We start from the raw sequence: 9,603 nt of genomic DNA on the forward strand, positions 1-9,603 counted from the left end.
GCTGATTTCACCAAATCTTGGTTTGTATTTTTGTCTGCGACTAATTTATTGTAATTAGTCACCGAATATAACTCATCGATTTCCATATGTTTATTGTTCAAGTAATTCATAGTTGTGGTTAAATACTCAATGTATTTTCCATATATATCTTCTTTTTCCAGTATTTCAAGTTTCTTTTTTCCTTCTCTGACAACCTTTTTCCATGGTTGTTCTTGTTCTTTTTCTTTTTCAACTTTTTCTTTTTCTTTTTCATCTTTACCATATTTCATAATTTTTGCTCTGGCTGCAAGATGTATCTCATCTTGTCTTTGTTTTTCTATTTTTTCTTTTTCTAATTTTTCCTTCTCAAGTGTTTCCACTTTGTTGTTCAGTTGATCTGATCTACTTTCGTACTCAATTTCTTCATTTCATCAAGCATCTGTTGCATGATTTGTTCCATATCTGCTCAAATAATCTGCAAGGATGTTAGTTTTTCCTTCTATATGTTGTACATCGAACTCATAATATGAGATTTTAGCTAGTACATGTTTAATATTTCGTACTTCAATACTTCTTTTGTCATGGCTATGTTTCAGCCAGTAATATGCTTGTGAATTGTCTGTTCGGACTGTAATTTTTCCATTGCAAGTAATAATACTGTAATGCTGCAAAGCTTTTTGTATTGCAAGTAATTCTTTTTTATTTATATCCCATTTGATCTCATTCTCTTTAAATGTTCCAGAGTTGTACCTGCACACAAATTCTTCCTTTGTCTTGGGACATTTATATTTCAATACTGAGCCATATGAATAATCACTGGCATCAGTTTCTATAATCCAATTAAACTCTTCAGTTTGTGTTGGTAACCTAAGTGGAATAATTTTTTCTTTACAATAATCAATAATTAATCTAATCCTTTCTTCATCTTCTTTTTTTCCAGTTCCAATAATCTTTTGGTTTAGTTTTTAATTTTTTCTGTAATGGTACTAGTATCTCTGCTAGTTGTGGAATAAAACTTCTAATCTGATTTAATAATCCTAATATACTTTGTAATTCTGTCTTATTTTTTACCTTAACATGTTTACTTAATATTTTATCTACTATGTGAGGTTGTAATCTTATTTTTTCCTTTTCTATTTCTAGACCTAAAAATTCTATATTCGTTTTAGCTATCTCTTTTTTCTTTTTACTGAGTGTAATACCATTTTCTAAGATAATTTGTTTAAAAATCTTTATATGCTCACTATGCTCTTTTTCATTTTTTGAGAATATCAGTATATCGTCAATATATACTAGGATAAACTCATAATATGGTCTAAAACTGTAAGGAATACAAGTACGGAAGGAATAAAACTGTAATAGCCTCACAGAAAGAGAGAAGATAAAAGATTTGTTATCTTTTCTTTGGGAGTGACTATGGTTTTTTTTATTGCATTTAGAACAAAATATGAGTTGAGTAGTACTTATTATAGCATTAAGACTAAAAGAGGAAGTTCTTCTTTGTGAAAGCCTGTGACTTATTCTTCACTGTAATAGTATCTGAAGGAAAAATATGGTTTCTTACAAATTACATATGATTGTTTCATGCAATTATCTATCTAATGTTCAAGGATAAATTATGAGGACTAATACATACCTGGTCTTCTTATTCAGGATCAGAAATTTGTCTTCACCTTGCAATGCAACTACTTCCTTTGTTTTCTCATATATATGGTGGTTTTCTTGAAATTCTTTTGGAGCCAAAACCTTAAAAAAAGTAAGCGCCAAAATACGGTTTCTTTCTTCATTTTCCCCCTTTTTATGATTCTCTTTGGTACGCTAGTGAAGAAAGTAGTGTCGTAATGTCTTAGTGCCTCAGGTTTATCCAAAAAACTTGGGAAGTTGAGTAGTGCTTGACCAATTTTTAAATATATATATTTAAAAAAATATTTCCAAATTGAAAATATTATTAACACCTTCCTCCAGTTGGTGTAGTCATCCGCCATGGCAGTAGTGTAAATCCTTTTTCCTAATTAAACAACAAAAAAAATACCTTTTCAGATCAGTATTGATATTAAATATATAGTTATATTCAATTATATGTTCTTATGATAAAATGTTTAAAAAGATTAATTGTTACACATGCATAAGAAAAAAAGAATAATCGATAGAAATTGAATTACAACATAATCTGTTACAGTAAAAGTTTAATTTTTCCTTGATAAGCCATGAAATTCAAATAAAAAAATGGGAAATTGGATAACTTGAAAAGGGAAAAAATGAACAAAAGAACAGAAGATGAAGGTGAAAACAAAATAAAAGATTAGCAAAACCTTAAGAAGGCAAGTTATAGCTAAAAAGATTTTAAATAGCGATAAGATACAATGTCCATACATCAGGATAACATCAAAAAGGGGATGAGCAGGCTGGCAAGGCTAAAGTTAAAATTGTACAGGCAAGTATTACAAGACATGGAAGCAAAATCTATACAGAGCTATCTAGACTATAGATTTACAGCCAACAAGAAAGACTCGCAGTGTAGGGGAGAGTTTGTACAAGATTTGCGATTGCTACACCTGAGGATGAAAAGACATTGCAACTATTTTTGGGTTCGAGCATCTTGGTATCTCCATCCCAGCCATAGCTACACCAAGGAGAATTTGTTAACTCAAGCAAGTGTGGATCGGATAGATCTAGAATCAGCAGAAGAGGAGCTTACTTGGTCATGTCTTTACAGTCATGGGACTCAAACCCTCATTCAGCACCAAAAAGAAGCTCTAAATCCCAATATCGGAGATCACAGTTAGGAACAAACAACTAGAAAAAATGAGATGTGGATGAAGAGACGAAGAAGATAAAGGTGAAGAGGATACTTAATTACTCTGACAACTGATTTATCAGAAACATATATACTGAGAATACGAGGAAGAGTATTTATCATCCATACCAACAACAAGATGATGCTCATATTGAACTCAACCAAGAACAATATGTCTTAGGTTTTTTAAGAAGTGATTGACGAGTAATTTTGGAATTGGATTAGGAATCCTATCTTTACGGGTTTTGTACTAAGCAGAATAGGGCTGGGTCTGATGTTTTATTTTAGGCGTTCTGATTTTAAATGTTTGGTTTTGACATTATATAAGCATTGGTTTTGACATGTATGTTATATCTCATTGTGGTTTCATAATAAAGGTATTTTGGTATTTTACAATTTTTGGTACTTTGATATGTTGAATCTAAGTGCTTTGTCAATACACATTTTCTTTAATGGACAACAAAGCCAGCCTAGAATTGATTTATTCCACTCATTAGTCTTCTATAGGTGTAGGTCCCACCTGTTTTTCCATTATCTTTTCCCATTTGAATTTCCATTTATTTGTTACATTCAATTTTATTTTTCCTTTAACTTTTTCTGGTATAAAATGTATTTGAAAATTATGTAAAAGAATTATAAATTATAATAATTAATAATTTAAAATATCTAAAAAATATATATAAATGTTGTTAACTTCCAAAATTATATTTATAGCATATAAATTGAGACAAAGAAATAACATACCATAATAACAAACAATTTACTATACCACATTTTTGTTGGCTCTTGAAATTTTTTTTGTCTCGCATAAATTGGGACAAAAAGTGTAACACATATAACAAGTATACACGTTGCCTCTCATCATATAGATATAAACTACAATAGATATAAATATTTGATCGACTCTCGAAATTATTTCAGTGCTACTTAAATTGGAATGAAAAAAAAGTATTATAAATTACAATAATTAATAACTTAAATTATTTTTTAAAATATAATTGACTATCAATTCCACAAAAGTTTGGACAAGGAGAGTAATGTATATTATTTGAAAATTACGTAAAGAGTATTATAAATTACAATAGTTAACAGCTTAAAATATCTAACAAAAAATAATTTGTTATATATTTCGGAAAAATACGTAAAAAAAATAATGTAAATCACAATAATTATCAACTTAAAAAAAATAAAATATTTGGCTAACTCTTGAAATTATATCAGTGTCACTTAAATTTTTAAAAATATAATTGACTATCAATGCCACAAAAGTTTGGACAATTGAAGTAATGTATATCATTTGAAAATTACATAAGAAAATATTATAAATTACAATATTTAACAACTTAAAATGTATCCCAACTTATGATAAATTCTTATAATTTAGTATATGATTGGTATCAAATTCGAATATTTACTTTTTAATTTTAAAATACTCTAAACATGATCAATACACGGGCCCGCACTACCTAGTACGTAAAGAAAATTTAGTTTAGTCTTTAAATTAATAAAATCCCTATTAAATTTTTTAAAAAAAAAAAAACTTAAAGAAGGCATACCTGGTAAACAAAGGCTGAGAGTATTTTGACAATTCGAATAATTGATTTAAGAATCTTGGTTGTGCATCAAGGATGAAGAATTCAGCTGCAGTCTTATCAAGAATTTTAATTTTGCACAATGTTGGGTTATTTCTTGGAGTATCGTATACAAGAGTTTCAATCTTTTTGCTTGATCCTCTTTGAATATGCAGAAAAAAACATAAATGATTATGTGAAATTTTACCAAAATTCAATAGGTACTGAAATTTATGAAGGGTGGCTTTGAGAAACAGTAAAGTAGACTGCAAAGAATAAATTAGAATTCTTCTAGATTTATTTGGTGTATCAAGGTTGGAGAGTACTTACACGTATCTGAATCGAGCTTCAACACCAATTTGGTAGAGAAAATTGAATTAACATGAAGAAGATGAACGGCCTGCTTCTAGATTTATCTTCAATAGTTACTTTCCTTTTTCTGACTTTTGATGTTTCTTTTTCTTTTTGTCTTTATGTTGACATTTTTTGTTTTGTTATTTTTTATTGCTTAGTATTTACATTTTTTATGTATTTTGTGGTTCACATCTAAATTTTTTTTTTATATATATATATATATATATAGAGAGAGAGAGAGAGAGAGATGTAAACCAAAAAGTATATACAAGAAAAAGTGAATATTTATTTTTGCACCAAATGGTTACACCGATTTAATAAACATATTACAGTGCATTCACAAATAAATTATCAAAAAATTATAATTAATTAAGATACACAAATTTTTGTTTAATTATAATTAAATATGATTAGCTATAAATAAATATTTTTAAAAAAGAAACTATGGGTAAATTAAGAGGTCCTTTGGTAGGGTGTATACGAATTATACAAAATATGATGTATTACTAATGCATGAACAGTTATGTTTGCATATTATTTAGGCAGTTTTTTGTTTGGTGTAAAAAATAATTGCATAATTTCTAAAAATTATATATTTTTACTATTTGACATTGTCACTCATAATATCTTTTTAAAAAATAATAAATTAAAAAACTCTTAATTTGAAAATATTATTTGAGAGATTTTATTTTAATGTTGGATATTCTCGACATTAAATATGATAAACTTTTATATGTAAAAAATAAGGATAGAGAAAGTAACGTATATAATAGAGAAGCTATTTTAAAAGTACTATAAAGTACAATAATTAATAATTAATTTTTTAAAAAAACATATAAAAAATTTGGTTAAAATTATATCTGTGTCACATAATTGAGACTAAATATTACTCCCTCCGTTCATATTTATTTGTTCATTTTATTAAAAATAGATGTGCAATAATACTGTTCAATTTGAAAAATCAATGGATAATTTTTCGTTTCTGCCGATTTTACCATTGATATTAAATACGATTTATTATCCAAAAAATTTTTCAAAACATTAAATTTATTATATTCAGAAGATAGCATAGTAACATTATGCATATCATTTACTAGTTTTAAACATATGTGTCAAAGTTAATAGTGAACAACTATTGACGGGCCGAGGGATTAACATATATTGGGCTCATACTAGCTCGAACGCTCCGATATCTAGTCTTATAAATATAAATGAAAATTAGCACACATTTAGTATATATTTTTTCTACTATCTTCAACATGTGGGGCATTTTAAATAAAATAAAGCATATATGATTGGTCTTGAAGGAATACTACTCTAGCTTCTGTATGTTTTCAAGACACAATATAAACATCATTGAATAGGGATATTATAGTAAAATAATTATGTTATTAATTCTCCTTCTCAACAGATGTGTCAAGTAAAATGTGACAAGTAAAAGCAAACGAGTACTACTACATCCAAATAGACCTCGACTTTTATCTAGTGTCTAATATTAACCTTTAAAACGAATAAAATTCTTATAAGCACTTTTGTTTAAAAGAAATCGCCTAAGGAAGTTTGTAATACAACAAACAAGACACATAAAATATCTCTAAAAAATAAAATAAAAAATAAACATGACAACATATCATGAAACACATAACTAAAAGCTTATGTTGAAATTATTTTCACACATCTTCACAATAAGAGGTCATAGTTCCAATCTAAACTAGAGAAAATTCTTGAAATGTTGATGTCTCTATTTTGTATCCATCAGAACTCAAAATTGAAAGTAGTTTATAGCTAAACAACATTTAAATCTATTTATGAAAAAAATATGTTTTTTAATTTAATAAGTTGAATTGATTAAATTTGAATTTCATGTGAAGGAAAAGTATCTAAAAGAGCAATAAAACTAAAATAACAAAAATTTGATATAACTAGTAAAATTTTGTTTTAGAATCGGACAAAGAATATATTTCGTGACTGATCTATAATTTTAAAGTAATGAATGAACACATGTAATATAATATTTTAAAATTTTATAAATTATAATAATTAACAATTTAAATATTTTTAAAAATACATAGATAGTTTAGTTAATTTCAAATTATATTTGTGTCATATAAATAGGGACAAATAATAATAGATCAAGATCAAGACTGCAAGATTCAAAAACAAGCATAAAAAACCTTGAAATCAAGCACAAGTCAGGATCAAATCCACCAAGTTCACAAATCAATTCCAAATTCAAAATAAAGTTCGAAGCTCTTGAATTTATATTTGAAAAGGCGAATCAGATGATTCATAGAGATTGTAACACTCACGTATTGAAATCAATTAATTAATAATTGTTTCAATATTTTTCTTGTCTCGATTATTTATTTTCTCAGTCTCAAAATTTTATTGTCCAACAATATCCAAAGAATAATAATTTGGTAACATTATTCCTATCATTTACAATTTGTTAACATGTGTGTCGAGTTAATAATGGATAACTATTGATGAAAGGAGGGACTAATATATATTAGGTTTGTGCTATCACAGGCACTCCGTTATCTAGTGTGTGTGTGTGTGTGTATTACTGTACTAATATATACGATAGGCTTGGAAAGCAGTTGGAGATTGTCATAAATCACAATAATTAATAATTTAAAATATTATCTGCATATAAAATTTTTGATTGATTCTCCATATACTATCACAATCACATAAATTGACATAGGAATACACATATTATTTAAAAATAGTAAAAAATACTGTAAATTTCAATAATTAACTACTCAAAATATAAAAACTATCGGTAAAAAATTGGGTTAAGTCTTTAAATATGTATCCGACATTTACACCAAGTAAATATTACAAGATATATTTTTTGTACAAAAATTAATATTAATTAATAATATTTAATTTTTGATTAAAATCATATATAAGAGACAATTTGATATATTAATTATTCCCTATTGATGTAGGTTTTGAAATGATCAGTATTCACGGAGGTGCGATTTGAACAATATACCTAACACAATTAGTATCCACACATGCTACTTTTTTTTTATTTTTGACTTTTTTATACTTTTAAAAATGTTTTGTTTTATCATTTTTTTAAAAAAATCAAATTCATTTAGATTATTTTTTTTAATCAGATTGTTTTCTTTTCTTATTCTCTTAAAGTTCAAAAAAACAAAATCTCTCTCCTTATTTCAGGGAATGCTACATAGCAGCTCCATGAAGTTCAAGTCATCAATATCATGTCCCAATCCATGCACGTAATTTAGGCAAACGTTACCTCTAAGCTGAATATACACAAATAAAGCTAACCCCATCAAGATTCAAGAATTCTATATTCAAGTACCTCTAATTCCTATTTTTTAATCATAAATTCCTCAAGATTGATACATTTTTTTATTTAGGGTTTATGATTTTACATTTAGGTGAGTTGATTTAATTCAATTACCTCAATTTCCTATATTTTTTTTAATTCTAATCTTGTTCAATATTGTAACTTTTTAGTTTGGGATTTATAATATTACATTTAGGTGAGTTGATTTAGTTTAATTACCTTAGTTTTCTATGGTCAATCTACATTTAATCTAAATTTATTGTTCAAGATTGTAACCTTTAGTTTGGGGTAGATAATTTCTATGATTTGGTGAATATAGTTAGATTCTGACTTTATATTTATTGAAACTAGAGGTAAATGATGTCTTTTTTATTCTTGATATCAAAATACGAAATTTTGATTTATGAATTAATTTTTCATAAATGAGGATGGAAATAGAGAAAGACAGGGGTTGACAAGGCTTAAACTGAGTGGGTCAGGGCTTAAATTGGGCAGGACGGAGAGAGGAAAATTTAATATGTGAAATAATGGGGCAGGGGAGGTACCGTATCTAAACTTTTAGTAGAAAATTATAAAACAATGAGTTACCGTAAAGGCTTAAACTCCTATGATATTTATTTTCCTGTGCAGGTGATCATGGATAAAAGCTGGATGCATGAACCAAAGTTTACTAAAAGATATATTGGGGGTGTCTAATTTTTTATGCGGCTTCTTCGATCTCACTTTGATCGAATATCAAAATTCAATGCCCATGTACAGATTGCTTAAATTTGTTTTTTCAAACACAAGAAGTAATGTATGACCACTAATTGCTCGAAGGAATTACGAAAATTTATATGCACTGGAGACACCATGGGGAACAATCATAAATGAGACATAACAATGAATCAGTTTACAGTGAAGATGAAAATGAAGTCCATAATAAGGATGATGGAATTCGTACTATGTTAGAAGAGGTCGCTGAAGGATCATTTGTCAATTATTCGGAGGAGACTGGTAATCATGTATGTAGTAATATTAGTGAGAAAGAAGCTATAACGTTTGACAAATTGCTGAAAAAGGCTGAACGTGAATTATACTCGTGATGTAAGAAATTTTTTAAGCTTTCATTTCTTGTGAAGTTGCTACACTTGAAAGTATACAATCAAGGAAGTAATAAATCATTTGATATGTTGCTGGAGTTGCTAAAAGAAGCATTGCCTGATGACGAGACACTTCCTAAGTCATATTATAATGCTAAAAACATGCTGCAGGGTTTAGGATTAGGATAGATTTCGATTCATTCTTGCAAAAATGATTATGTGTTATACTGGGTTGAACATAAAGATAGATAAGAGTGTCCACATTGTGGTACTTTGAGGTGAAAAATTGATAATGGAAGGGATAAAAGGATTTCTCATAAAGTTCTGAGGTATTTTTCATTAAAACCGAGACTTCAAAAGCTATTTATGACTAGTAAAACAAGTGTGGACATAAGGTGGAATAAAGAGAAATGTCTTAATGAGGTGAATATATTAAGGAATCCAGCTGATTCTGAAGCATGGAAAGAGTTTGACAAAAATCATAAGTGATTTGCA

This window comes from Capsicum annuum, chromosome 6 (assembly GCF_002878395.1).
Source record: "Capsicum annuum cultivar UCD-10X-F1 chromosome 6, UCD10Xv1.1, whole genome shotgun sequence".
Taxonomy (NCBI): Eukaryota; Viridiplantae; Streptophyta; class Magnoliopsida; order Solanales; family Solanaceae; genus Capsicum; species Capsicum annuum.